The 14,897-nt window shown below is 41.0% G+C and overlaps 1 protein-coding gene across 3 annotated transcripts in view; it reads right to left on the bottom strand.

Moving 5' to 3' along the window:
- APBB2 (amyloid beta precursor protein binding family B member 2) overlaps positions 1-14,897 on the bottom strand; it is a 378,415-nt gene that overhangs the window by 227,559 nt on the left and 135,959 nt on the right. For all 3 annotated transcript variants that reach the window (XM_032852788.1, XM_032852806.1, XM_032852795.1), the window contains one exon: positions 122-237. The gene's annotated coding sequence lies outside the window, so the exon portion shown is untranslated. The remainder of the gene's footprint in view (positions 1-121; positions 238-14,897) is intronic.

The following is a 14,897-nucleotide window of genomic DNA, read 5'->3' as shown; positions in this document are numbered from 1 at the left end:
CCTCCCTCATTTCTAAACACTCTCGTTTCAATCTTACAGATCTTCACCAGTTGAGCGTTCTGCAATATTCTACAATGAAAGTTAAAAGGGGGAAAAAAGGGAGATCCAATCCCATACGTACATGAGCTGCCTGGGTGACAGGGAGCCTCCGGGTACCGTCTGCCCATAGTGACCGGTCAGGACATTAGCAGGGCCCTTGGCGGTTTCCAAGCACTCAGGAAAGATGGAGATGGTTTGCTGGGGTGGGGCGGGGGGAGAGACCAAAAAAGGAAAAAAAAAAAAAAAAGTAGAAACAAAGCAGAGATTTAGGATAATGACTACATTTTTTTTCATTAAAATGCTAATGCTGACCACAAATTTCCAGATAACCACATTTATGAATTATTCATAGTCCCATGCGAGGCGAAGTCGCCGTGTCACTGTGGGCAGGCACAGAGCTTGCCGACGATTAGCATGTGGCCCCTGTAGCAAGTGTGAGGGAAACACAGGTCCCTGCAAGCCTATCCGTGGGGGTTGGCCCACAATGGCCCTCTTCAGAAGACCCAGCAATCCCACCCACGTTTTTGTTGGTGCTCATCTCACTCCTCCCTAAAGTCTAGGAGCAGCTCCAGCTTGGCTCTTTGCTGTGATGTCTGAACTAATAGCCTGTAAAAACCGTAAAAGCTTGAAAGAAAAAAAAGAAAAAGAAAATTTCTGTATTGGGTAGATAAGACATCGGATTATTAAAAAATAAGTAAGTGGCGCCTGGGTGGCTCAGTGGGTTAAAGCCTCTGCCTTCAGCTCAGATCATGATTCTGGAGTTCCGATAGAGTCCGCACGGGTCTCTCTGCTTGGCGGGGGGTCTGCTTTTCCCTCTGACCTTCCCCCTCTCATGCTAACTCTCTCTCATTCTCTCTCTCTCTCAAATAAATAAATAAAAATCTTTTTAAATAAATAAATAAAAATAAAAAACATACACTGAACACCTCCTAGACGCCAAGCCCTGTGCCAGGCACAGGACCCACCGACAGGAATGAGATGCTGCCTTCAATCGTTAAGCAAAGTGAAGTCCAGTGGGGCCAAGAGATACACATAACCCATCCCCAAGGACAGTGGGATGGGTGCAATGACATGGGTGGGGCACCCAGCCCAGAAATGGAGAAGGTAGGGAAAGCTTCCAAGTAAACGGATTGCCTAATGTGTCCTCAGACGGGGTGGGACTTAGCCAGGCTGGGAATGGGAGACAAGACAATGGAAAAGGCAGAGGTAAGAAACTGCACAGTGTAAGTCAGTGGTGCTGGCCTCTCTAGGGTGAGGCCAGGAAAGAAGCCTGGAGCCAGATCCTCCCCTGTCCACACGCTCAAGGACTCTGACTTTATTCTGGTGGCAGACAGCCATTATGGGGCAAACTGGGTTTCAGATGCATTCCTCTCTTTCGATGGATTCAAAGAGGGCAGAGTGGAGGCCAGGAGGCCAGCTAAGCCAGTTTGCTTGTTTGGTATAAGAAGGGTGGACATTAGCAAACTGGGGAAGAGGGGGAGGAAAGAATTACTACTTGGGAAACATCCAGACACTAAGAGCAGAATAACTTGGTAATTAACTACACATAGGCAGTGGGAGTGAGGACTGAGCATAGAATACAGAAGGATGAACAAGTTTCATAAGGAAGACAAGGGGTTCCATTTGGGGCATTACAGACTGAGGTGTAGAACATTCGGGTGGGGACACCCACATATTCTTGAGTGTGAAGCTTGGAGAAGAAACCTGAGCAAAATGTAAAGGCATCTATGTGATCGTAATGCAGAGAGAGCAAAAATTAGGTTAGTGGGTGACAGCCCCAAAGGAAAGTGGGTAGATCAAGCAGGATGAGGGCCCCTCGAGAATGGGAACAAGGATAGAATGGGCAAAGGAAGAAGACCGAAGAAGAAAGGCAGAGAGGTACCACAGGATACAATGAGATGAATAAAGACAAGAAATGAAAAACATACCTTTGGATTTGCCACATAAGCAGTCAACGGTCACCCTGGCTGAGCGTAGTTTCAGTGACATGGTGGCGGCTGAGACGAGAGTGAGCAGAAGAGAAGAGGGAGAACGGACGGTTGCTGGAAAGGGTAAGATGCTGAGGGAAGTCTGTATCCATGAGCTGAAGGAGTCGGTAGAGAGAGAAAGGCTGAGAGTACAGAGGGAGGGGGGAAAGACAGAATAAGATCCCTATGGGGGTGGGGGAGAGGGTCGGGAGGACAGATGAAGGCGCTGAACTGGAACCAGAGGGGAAATCCACAACCCTCTGGTATTAGAGGAACACCAGGATTGGCGGAATAGAGACAAATCTAGCCAGAGCCAGTCTGTAGGTAAGAGCATTGGAACGTGGAGGTCACGAGCGCAAACAACAAAGATATTATAGATAAAAGAGCAGGCAAGGCTCTTCAACAAAGATATTGTAGATAAAAGAGCAGGGGCTGACCGGTAGGTAGTTTGACAACCTAGATCTTGAAAACCTTGGTTTCTCACATCTGCTTCCCTCCGAAACTGAAACAGACCAACTCTGTTTTAAAGTAAGTAAACATAGACACAAGTGCCTATCAAGGGGGTGAGGGGGGCTTGGGAAGTGATCTCCCCCATAGCAGAACTTTGTAGTATCAGAAAACATCTTGTAAGTAAAACATTCAGAAGAACACTCTTCTTAAAGTGATCTTTGGTTTGTGGTGCCAACCATTCCAAAGGTTTAAGTAAGTTCTATTTTATTAAGTGAAACCACTCTCCACCATCTCACAGGGCTTCTTAAGACGTTTCAACTCAAAGACCCCTTGCAGCGTGACAAACTTAATGAAAAGGAAGAGTCCAAAAGCTGAAAGTAAAGGCCAGGAGAGGGGAGTGGAGCCAGCAGGAACCCCCGCCTGGGGATGACCCAGCAACATGCCTCTTCAGACAGCAGCACTTTCATCCCCCTTGGGATCCTGCTCCCTCTTCCACCTTGGGTTCTGGAAAATCCCCAAGTGGGTGCAGTGACTTAGTTCTTGGAAAGCATTCCAATAAGGACAAAACAGCAAGAATCATTAGAAAGTCTACTGCAAAGGAAAACACCTCAGAAAGGAGATTTTCTGTTCTCCAGGCAGATTTGGTGATCTCAAAAGTTGTGAGGTTACTCCACAGTCTGTCTGTCCTGTTACCAAGAACATCCCCGGGCCATCTTTGGGACACGGCAGAATTTCAGAACTCTAGATAGACATGTCACCATCGTTGATGGCGGCCAAGAGGGAGATGTTTCCAAAGCCATGGGAGAACCACCTACCCACTGGGCCATCCCTCCTTGTATCCGCAGCGCACAGGGGCACAGCAAGCAGTCAATAAATACAGAATCAATCAATAAACCAATACCAAAGGGAAGAGTCCTCACAACCACAAGGTAAGGAGGCCAATTAAATGGCGAGAATACAAATAATCTATTCCTTCCTTTCCAAACCTGACTCAAAGCCAAGCTGCAAATCACACTCAACTGCATTTACTTTCCGCCTCACAAAGGAGAATCTTTATGAATTCGTAAGTACATACTGTGTTAAGTAAGAGGATTCAGAAATAATGGAATTATGAAAACCAGGATGCCTCCTACAGGGGAAAATAGGTGAGTGCGAACATTCTGGGCATACAACAGAATAGAAATTGCCCACTTTACATCTGTCTGCCTTCTTTGTTCTCCTTCTTTGTGAAGGACAGGACGTCATTACCCTCACAGCATGGCGCCTCTCCTCCCAGATGCTCATTTACACAGTAACCTGCTCAGCTTCAACCCACCGGGGCCACAGAGAGTGAGGAGATAATCAGATCTGGCTTCCTCGGAAATTCAGAAAATTCACTCATTACAGGTTTCTGTTTTCGTCCTAATATATATTTATATTATTCGTCATTTAACTTCTTTTCCGGCACATAAGCTGCGAGGTATCACCGATCCTACTGAACACATTTTTACACATTACCCAGCAGCACACTGCGGTACTGTCTGGAAATAACTTTAATGATAAAATTTCCCCAAAGTGAAGACAAGTGGGTTGTTGCCATATTCTATTTTGTTTTTTTGGGGGGGGTTCTTTTTTTTTTTTTTAGTAGGTATTAGGTGACACTTTTCTGTACAGTTAAAAAATAAAAACTGTCCTGAAAACATCAGATCTGTTTCTGCCCATCTGATCAGCAGTACCCCAAGAGAGAAAGAGATCTTCAAGACTACCACACTTTTTCCTGTTTGATTAAGAACACTAAGATACCAAGATGAACAATGCAGTAGTCCCTTGAAGGCAGGCCATCAAGGGGGACGAAAGGGATATTTACGCCAGTCCACAAAATGTTTAGTGTGCAACTTTTTAATGACTATATTTATGGCAACCTCCATAACATATTCACCAACACAAACACTCTATAAGGACATTAATCCTCAACAAATACACTAATGCTTCCCTCCTCTCCAACAAATTCTTATTATGCTGATGTGAGGCAAAAATGCCAAGAATTCTCTCCAAGATAAACATTTCATGGCAACACCCACTCGCTCTACTTGCTCCCTTTTGAACTATTTTATGATATCTCAATATCTTTACATAGGTATTTGCTGCTTTCGACCTAAAAGACAAATCTGTAAACAAAACACTAAAAAAAAAGAAAAGAAAGACTTTGCTTAATGAACCATTTTTTGATATGAAAGCTGTACAAGCTACTAAAAAATTGGTCTTCAAAAATAATTTAATCTATAACTCATTCAATTATAATTATCTGCCTCACTATGCCATTATAATTTAATACTATGTAATTTCTGCTTTTTGGAAACCTCAAGGAGTAAGAAGATACTGAGAGTGATCAAGGTTTTCTAACAGTTGAAGGAATACCTATCTAAGTAATAAAACGGGTTTAATTTCAACCATACTGGATTAAATTTTCTTTTCTTTCTAAAATGTAATGCCTTCTCACAGCGTTCAGAATATAGTTAATCTTGAGTGACATGGGATCATCAATATGACTACCAGTTATCTTGCTGTGTTGGAAGGGGGACCACTGAGGTAAAGGAGCTGGTCCAGCAGAAAGTAGGCAGAAGTTGAGTTTCTACCCCCGTGACCAGAGGTGGAGTTCCTACCAAAGCAACAGAACACTCCGAGATTGCTGAGGTTCAAACAGCAGGAAAGCACGGGTATAAAAACACTCTGAAGAGCTTAGGTGAACTCCAAGTTACAGATCTGGGTCTAGAGCCAAGCCAAGTCAGGATCCTAGTGGAAGAGAAATCAATGGAGCGGAGGGACCGGATGGAAGATAGGCTTTAAGTGCATAGGGCTGGGAACGGGACTAAGGGCCGATGGCAAGATAAGCTTTCAAGGTGCAGAGGGCTGTTTGCTCTTCCACTCAGAGGCCACTGACTATTCTACTTAAGGAGATATTTTCTCTACCTTTCACAGTTTGATTATCTCCTTGCCTTTGCCTCAAGAGTCAAGTCTCACTGCGGTCAGAGTACAAACCTTTCCCTTTCCTAAGTCCGCTATAGTTTTGGAAACCAAATAAAATGTAAAAGTATAAGAGAACTAAAGTTAAAGATGCCAAAGTCCAGATAAGGTCTGAAGGGCACAGTGCACAGACTCTGAACCCATATGTGGGCAGCTGAGATGTCTTTTTTGTTTACGCCTTGGTTTTTCCAGAATTCAAATAGGAGGGCTCATTTGAAGTCATCTGGTACAAATACAGGCAGGCCTAAAACGTGCCTTGGGGGTGATAATCTGTAAGCTGACTACTGTTATTTAACAAGGATTTCCTTTAGAGAAATCCAATAAGCCAAATGTCCAGAAACAGCATGGAGTCAATTGCTATGATGGGAAGTATGTGAAGATGTGGGAATAAACTCAAAACTTGGATGAGTGAACGCTTTGCCATTGGAGAAGTGGGTGGTTGGGGGTAAGTCAATTAGACTTCCATGCTTCATCTGTAAAATGGGTTAATGATACCTACGCCATGCAAAGGCGTGAATGAGAACAAGTGTATGGCTCAGATGATATCAACAAATGTCAATTAAACCTTAATTAAGTAGGAACACCGCACATAAGCCCCTATGACACAAGGATCTTTACTTAGAGCTGAGAAAGCCATCCACCTCGTGCTTTTCACCCAAATCTTGCCAACTCACATGATTAGATTCCTTCCCCAAATTATTTTCAACAGAACTTTCCCTTTGCTTTATAAAATGTTTTTAACTTAATGGCTTAAATAAGAAGCACAAGTACTACTGAATTTTTAGATTAAAAAAAAAAAAACAACTAGAAAGTAAAACTTCCTCATTATGACCTCAATTTGTTTCTTCCTTAACTTTTTCTTATCCAAGTTAGTTCTTCTCTTTTCCCCATTTTTCTTTTTTCAATCTTTGTGGATCTTTTTTCGCACTTTAAGTTGAGGTCTGCAACAATGGGAACATGTTATGTAGAAGTTTACAAAGCACTTTCATTTACATTACCTTATTTCCCTTCAATTACTTCTACTTGCCTCTCCTTCGTTTTCCTTGCCCCACTTTCCAAAACACAAGCAGAACTTTCTAAAATCAGCAAAGAAGCAATTTTCATCCTCCCAACTGCCAACACATTAATACACAATACTTTGCCAAGTTGTCTAACGCAACGTAGACTATCTACAGTATACCTAAATCCTAACACCTCCAATTCTCCTTGCAAATAATTTTTTTTTCCCTCCCGTGGTGAAGATCTTTTTAAGTTACAATACAGTGAGAAATGCATAAATGTACCAACATCTTAAAATAAGACAGGTGAATCCATTTAGGAGTCACCGAAAATAATAAATGAAAAATAAAAGGAAGAGGTGAAAAAACTACAGAAATAGAACAAAGTTCTTTTTTCAGCTTTCAGCAAAATTTCCATCATTACCTTATCAGAGCTATTTGTTCTCCAAGCTCCACATGAAGTAACCTGATCCTTAAATCTGTGCAAACCACAAGGGATGCACCCATCTCATTAAAAAAGATGATCCTGGCGCCTGGGTGGCTCAGTTGGTTAAGCAACTGCCTTCGGCTCAGGTCATGATCCTGGAGTCCCTGAATCGAGTCCCACAGCTGGCTTCCCTGCTCAGCAGGGAGTCTGCTTCTCACTCTGACCCTCTCCCTTCTCATGCGTGTACGCGTGCACCCGCTCTCCCTCTCTCTCAAATAAATAAATAAACAAATCTTTAAAAAAAAAAAAAAGAAAGATGATCTTTCAAGTTACGATAATGAGAAAGAGCATCTATTTTTGGTTTTAAGGGCAGAAGCATTTCCTGCTTGTTGCTCACAAGCAGTGACACTTCTAGTAAACTTTAGCACAAAACAGATGCCTGACGCTCTTTACCTATCATGATGAAAACAAGAACATTCCAACAGAAATGTTTCCTCTCTGAACCTCTACATACTCACAATCTTGATTTACCAACAAAAAACATGAGGTGTCTGAAACAGAAAAATATTAATTCTACCATGGGAAGGTAAACATTATTTTTCTAAAAAAAGATTCTAGATTAGGAATCTGATCAGATTTCCTCTATATTCATTCAAACCTTGCACGACACAAAACCTTTAAAATGGGAATTGGCTTTCTCTTTGCTTTATAATGGTTAACTAAGACCCATAATAATTTTATAGTAATCCTTGCTATACCTTAATAATATGTTAAATACTGTAAAAAAAATCAGCTTACTGTTAAAATCGGAGTACTAAAAAATATTTAAGGGAAAGGTTGAAAGAGAAATCATATATGGTCCTGATCGTGCTATGGGTAGTTACATGTTCAATAATGTAAGCTTTGGCACGTTATAAACCTTTCCACATTTTACATGAGATACTCTGAGTGATTTTATCCTAGAAGTGGAGAAGATGTCACGGTCTGATGTTGTTCTATAGAATTTATAGAGATAACTCATAGAAACTCAGTATCCCATACAATGCAACTGGGTCCACACAGAAAAGAAAGTTTTTCCACCTTGGATACAACTCAAGTCAAACTAGTAAGAAATCTAAGAGAGATTAACCCAAGGGGGATTAAAGCCATGAAAAATCCTAGGGGATGGAGGTCATTTCTTTGTAATGTTGGAAACAGTATGCTCCTCTTGTGACTGGGTTTAAGGTCACACTTGGAATCTATACCTTAGAGATAATCAACCCTTTTTCCTATTATGCACTCAAATCAGGAAAGGGTGACACCCAGTTCATTTTGACAGCGTCAGTAATAATTTTTGAATGACACTGGAAAGCACAGTAAATGGAATCCATCCTGGAGTAACCAAATAAACATTTCTTTAACGGACCAGACAACTCTGAATCTGAATTGAAAGGCCAAATCTCAAAAGTCTTTTAATAAGGATTTTCAGTTGTATGTGGTAGATTACAATCACATGCTTACCTCCATTCCCTCCGAAACCCACAAATGACACTAGGCCAGGCGCAGAGATAAACTCACAAAGGGACAAGAGAATGGAAGAGGAGAAAATTAATGGAAAGATATTTGGAAAATAGAAATCTGGCCAATGATGAGGAAATTTTCAATGCAGGGACAGACAAAACTTAAATGCCTACAGACTGAACTATCAGAAGCAAGCAAACCAATGTGGGGCACAGAATGTCAGGAAAGTATAAATTCAAGCACAGTGACCTCAATAGTCCAGGCTGGAAGGAGAGGGCAGTGTGGGGGTGCCACTGAAAACCAGAGGACTGCTTGCAAGATGTTTAAAGGAGTAAACTTCCAGGTCCTTCCTCAGCCATGAAATGTGTCAACTGTCTCTCCTTCCCCCTGAGGATTGCGGCCTACAAAGGTTACACTTGAGAAGGTCTGGCCCCCGGGACACGAGGAACAGCGACACAGGTGGAGGCATCACCTGGAAAGACAGAACTGAGTGGAAAGAGTACACTCTGAATGGAGAGACTCAGAGCCCATTCTTTTGCTGGGCTCCTAGAGCAGTGGCCACATAGGCGATGGGAAAAATTTTCTGAAGAAATTAACCAGCCCAAGAAAAGAGATCTACAGTTACTAAAACTATAGAGAGAGGGGGTTTCTGAAAGAAAGAGTCACACCATAGTAAGGCCTTCAGCTGACAAGAGAGAGAGCTTGTCAACCTGCTCACGCAGTTTCCAATCAGTTTTCAGGGTCTCCACATACATCACATGGACAGCAAACCACCACCAGACACGTGATGAAGAGCCTAATGTGACAAGAGCAACTTTAAAAGGAAACAGAGTCAATGCTGGAAGCAGGAGAAAAAACTTCATTTATACATTATGAACTGCAAGGGGTAAAAGATATTACATCCATAAAGCAAAAAAGAATAGGATGATATAAAATCAGAAAATACTGCAAGAGCAAGAAGGAATTCTTAAAAATTAATATTATGATCACAGGCATAAAAAATCCATAGAATAGTTAAAAGATAATAAACGTAAATGTTTCCCAAGAGTAAAAGAAAAAGATGTAAGAACAGAGGTCAGAAAGTTTTTTTAACAATAAACTGAAGGAAAAATACAAAAGTTCCAGCATTTGACAAATAAGAGTTCCAAAAAAGAAAGAAAAAAAACCAAAGGGAAGAAAATTATCCTCCACCCCCTCAACACACAAAAATCTTCACAGTGAATGAAAAAAGTTATAGAGCAAGGAACATTATCATGGAATTGCAGAACATTCAAAGATTTAAAAAAAAAAAAAAAAGACTCTAGAAACTCCCCCCAGTCCCTCAAAAAAGTCATATATAAAGTAACCAGAATCAAAAAAGTATCCAACAATTCAATAATAAAATTGGAAGTGGAAGAAAATGGAACGAGGCCTCCAAAACTCTCAGGGAAAATAATTTCCAACTTTAAGTTCTATATCAATCATATGTGAGGAGAGACTAAGTGATATTTTCACACATACCAGATCTCAAAAAAAAGAAAAAATACATTATACACACTCTTTCTCAAGAAGCAACTGGGCGATGTGTCTCCTCAGAAGAGAGATAAAACCAAGAGAGATGCCACCCATCCAGGTCAATCAAGAATTGCCAACATGATAGTGAAGGAAAATTCCAGGTCAACAGCTGTGCGTACAGCCTCAAGAGTAAATAGTTTAGAATGGAGCAGGCAAGCAGAAGGCTCTGAAAAAAATGTCACATATGCAAACACACACACACCCACACACACCAGATCCAAGAGACGAGCCATTGTGTTGGACCTTATTTGAGAATTTGGGGATGGGGCACCTGGGTCGCTCAGTCGGTTAAGTATCTGAATCCAGCTCAGGTCATGCTATCAGGGTCCTGGGATTGAGCCCCATATCAGGCTCCTTGCTCAGTGGGGGAGCCTGCCTCTCCTCCTGCATGCCCCTACCCCCCACTCATGCACGCGCGCACATGCTCTCACTCTCTAATAAATAAGTAAAATCTTGAAAGAAAAAGAGAATTTGGTGATAAATAAGTGAATAAAAAAAAAAGAAATTTTAGTATGCTACACAAGGAAGAAAATAAAATCATAGTACACTGCATAACTTAGCTGTGAAAAATATTTACAGTGAAAACAAATTGAGATACAGCTGTCTTGGAGCGTGCAAGGGCAGGTATTTCGGGGAGAGAAAATAAAACAGAGCTAACTCCTTAACTTCCTTCATAGGAATTCAATGTTTAATGTGTAAAATTGGGGGAAAAATTTTAAGAAATACTAATATAAACATTTTAATTAGCCATATGGAAGTAAATAAAAGAAAAAGAGCTAGTTGAATGTAAAGTAATTGCCTCTCAGAGGTAGAAAATGACACTCCAAATAAGCAGGCAGAAATTTATAAGCTATATACATATTACTGCAAATAAAAAATACATTTTTAAAATGGTAGAAATTAATCAATAAATATGTAAACCACCCAACCACATAAGCCAAACTGATAATGGGAAATTTCATTCTATATATGTTAACAGATAACTCTAAATCTATTTCTCCTAGTTAATCAAATTGTTAAAATTCACAATTTAATGCATTTTATCTTTAAGTAGCAAGAAATGCACTGAGAGGGGTGCCTGGGTGGCTCGGTGAGTTAAAAGCCTCTGCCTTGAGCTCAGGTCATGATCTCAGGGTCCTGGGATCAAGCCCTGCAGCCGGCTCTCTGCTCAGCAGGGAGCCTCCTTCCTCCTCTCTCTCTCTGCCTGCCTCTCTGCCTATATGTGATCTCTGTCAAATAAATAAATAAAATCTTAAAAAAAAAAAAAAGAAAAGAAAAAGAAATGCACCGAGAAAGGTCAAATATGCCTAACTAATTAAGCTTTAATTAGCACATAATGAAAGGGTCCCAGGACACCAGTGTTCAAGGAAGAATCAGCCATCTTTGTCATCACCTAGTTCATTAACTGCAGCTGCAGATGTGTTGACCACTCTCCTTTTTCCAGAGCTCCTACTATGGCTTCTTACAGTGAAGATTTGTCTTTATTAAGGGGTTCAGGATGGAGAATATCCAGCATCTGTACCCCCTCCCTATATCTGGGGATTTCCTCATCATGTGAGCACTTATGAGAGCCATACTTTTCAACATAAAGGCAAAAATGGCTGGACACTCACCTTCCCAGACTCCCTTGCACCTAAGGCATGGATACACAACTTAGCCTTGGCCAGCCCTGGATCTAGAGCTGGAGACCCAAAGAGGCAGGAGCAGAAGGAAACCACTGCAGGTAGGGAAAACCGCAACAATATCCAGTACCCCAAGTAGCAAAGGCTGAGATAACAGCATTGGTAGCAAGCGTCTGGTCCCATTCGTTGTGATCAGTGTGAACCAGAAGGGTCTTGTGTCCAGTGATAGGGTCCATCCAACCCTGCATAGAACTAATCATATGACCTTGGCGATGAATCTGGATGTATAGTCTCTATCTGCTCCTGTCTTTTTTTCCCAACTTCTGGCAGTTCCAGAAATTACCCAATATCCTCTTAATATATTCCTTCTCTGCTGAAATCATTCAGCCAGTCTCCATCACTTTTAAGAAATCCTGCCTGATCTCCTGACCTAGGAGAACCAGGAAGAGATAGTTGTCTACTGAAGGTAAGAATGAAATGTTTATGCTCCCTCCACAAGATACGAAAGCAGAACCAAGGACATTTTTTCATGGGGAAACATGGGGGAAGGTTAGGTTGTAAGGTACAAAAAGAACAATGCTGCTGGAATGTTGTGAGTTAGAGAAGTTTCAACAGGCTCATCCACTCTTCTTTTTTTTTTTTAAGATTTTATTTATTTATTTGTCAGAGAGAGAACACAAACAGAGGGAACAGCAGACAGAGGTAGAAGCAGCTTCCCAATGAGCAAGGAGTCCAACACGGGACTTGATCCCAGGACCCTGGGATAATGACCTGAGCCGCAGGCAGATGCCCAACAACTGAGCCACCCACGTGACCCAGGCTCATCAATTCTTCGAATTGTTTTCTCACTTTAGAAAACACATTCCTAGTTCAAAACCATGAACCAACTTTACAACCAGCCATGAGAATGTAATCCGTTTGTGCACTGGGAGTTGCCACTATTTACATCCGGCGAAAGACTCACACTCACCATTCTTATTGTTGTGAGTGGGCAGAAGAGCAATGGGTGAGGAAGAATAATTTTCTGTGTCTTTCTGCTTAAAACAGAGTTCTCTGAGAGATGAGGCTGTTTGAAAAGCAGTGGTCAAGAACTGCACGTAAATATGAAAACGCAAACCAAAGCACCCGAAGGTTTATGTTCAACTGTGGAACCATCAATATTGGGGAAAAGCCACATCCATCAGCTGAGCGTACGGTAGCATTTTTAGTTCCAAGTCACAGAGAGCTGAACCCTAAGCAATTTATCTGCATATGTCTCAAGCTAACCACACAAATTTTGCAGACGAAGCTAGAAGTTAAGATAGATAGCTTAGAACAAACTGGTGATGTGACCAAAAGGGCCTCATAAAAGAGTCAAATGCAGTCATGACATTAATAGAAACAGGGATGGCAAAGAAAGCAAGCTTCACTCTGTGGTAGCTATTGTTTCTGGAAACTGAGGAAGTCTTTCATGACCAAGTAGAGCGACAGTTGAAGTCAAGATACAGCACAACTACAGTTTTTGTTAGTCGTACAGAACAAGGTTATACATACCCTGAGAAGAAGGCTTATGAAATAAACACAAAGCCTGACGTGTACATATAATTTCCCTGCCTGGGGCCTTATTTCATAAAGACTTGCCAAGGGATCCATCCCTCAGTCACAGAAGTCAGGCTATAAATCGCCTTAGGAGAAATTAATTGTATTTCAGTGATGATGTAAATGCTACCTCCAACTCTATCGTCTGCCAAACCATCTTTACCATATACATCTGTGCAGTCAGTTTCCATGAAATATCTAATGGCCTCTAAAACAAGAGTTTCATTCCACAGTTGTCCAAGTGAATTATACTGTGCTCACACAGTGTTTTGAAAAGCTGAGATAAATTTATCTCTGTCAGTCCCAGATCCACAGCCACCCCGCCTTTTTCATCTGGGGATCACAATGGACAGTGATTCCACACAGCAGTATGTGTGTATCAAAGTAAATACGCAATCTAATCACCACGGCTCTGTAGAGAATGAGGCACAATTTGGCTGTTTAGGTTTCAGAAATGAAAAGAGAAAAAGGGAGGAAAAAAAAAAATCCCAAGAAATCAGTCTCAAGAGCTGTTTCCAAGACTACCTTTTTAAGAAATTTAAAAATAAGGGCCAGTTTTTTTATGCACAAGTGTAAAGGAGGCAAATTCATAGCTAGCTAATGAACCTCAAAATGGTGGAACCATAAAAGGCTATTTCCAAGACAGATTCATTGTATCCAAAGCCTGATCTACCGCTTAGGTATATAGAAAGATCTCTTTGTTTTTCTTCCCTCTGCAATGGCTTAAGAGATCATCCAGAAATTCACACAGAAGGGTTTTATTCTGATTTGTGTAGGTTCTAGTTCCAACCATTGTAAGTAGCAAGTTTTATACGCTGACACTAAGATTCTCTATCGGATTATATAATCTCACAAATATCTTCTTACTCTGTATTTTTTTTTAATAAGCAAATACAACAAGATGTAATTAAAATAGCACTGATTTCACCAATATCATAGAATGGACACTGATAACTAATGAAGTTCTAAGGCAAGGATCCAATGGTGGAAAAAAGTAACTGAAAGCATGTCAAATGAACCACCGACCCTTCAACACTTACTGCAAACACAGCAATGTGCAGCAGGTGTGGAAACACGTGAGACACGGGCCACCGGGGGCTTTGCATATTCAAGCAACACTGCACATGGAGCTTTGAACATACACTGAATCAGAGTCCTCCCAGAAAGATTTAGACTTCAAGGAAAAGAGGTTGGATAATGTGGGGTCATATTCTGCCAGATCATTAAGCCTATTAGACACATTATTTTTTTAAAAATCTTATGTGACATGGATATGTCCACACCTCTTCTATCATAAAGGATACCAGTCAACAATGCCGTCAAAGTCAATTTCATGCAGTTAAGGGATTTTGCCGTATCTTGCCAAGATTACTTGGCAATATTTACTTTTGACTAGTCTGAGTCTCCTACTGGACTCTGAAATATTAGAGGTTAGAGGGGTAGCCCTACTGAACTTCTCACGCTTTGCTCTTGGCACCTACTGAACACGTAACAATCCACTGTATTATTGAGGATGAATAATGATAAATGAACGGTGCTACAGGAGGAGCTATTTGGTGATTTATCTGAATACCAAGATTGATTCTTGTCAACAAAATGGTTGAGGAGGCTCCCAAAAAGTTACGTCTCATTAAGAAAATCATAGAAATTAATATTTAAAAATATGCAAAAGAGGTATTCATTGAAGCATTACTCATAATAGGGAAAATGACATTCTGACTTTTCAAAAAATTGGGTAATGTGCTGTTCTAGCATGGCC

This window comes from Lontra canadensis, unplaced genomic scaffold, assembly GCF_010015895.1.
Source record: "Lontra canadensis isolate GAN:19392208 unplaced genomic scaffold, GSC_riverotter_1.0 scaffold1, whole genome shotgun sequence".
NCBI lineage: Eukaryota > Metazoa > Chordata > Mammalia > Carnivora > Mustelidae > Lontra > Lontra canadensis.
Note: the sequence above shows the minus strand (reverse complement) of the source record. Positions and strands in the feature narration are given on the sequence as shown.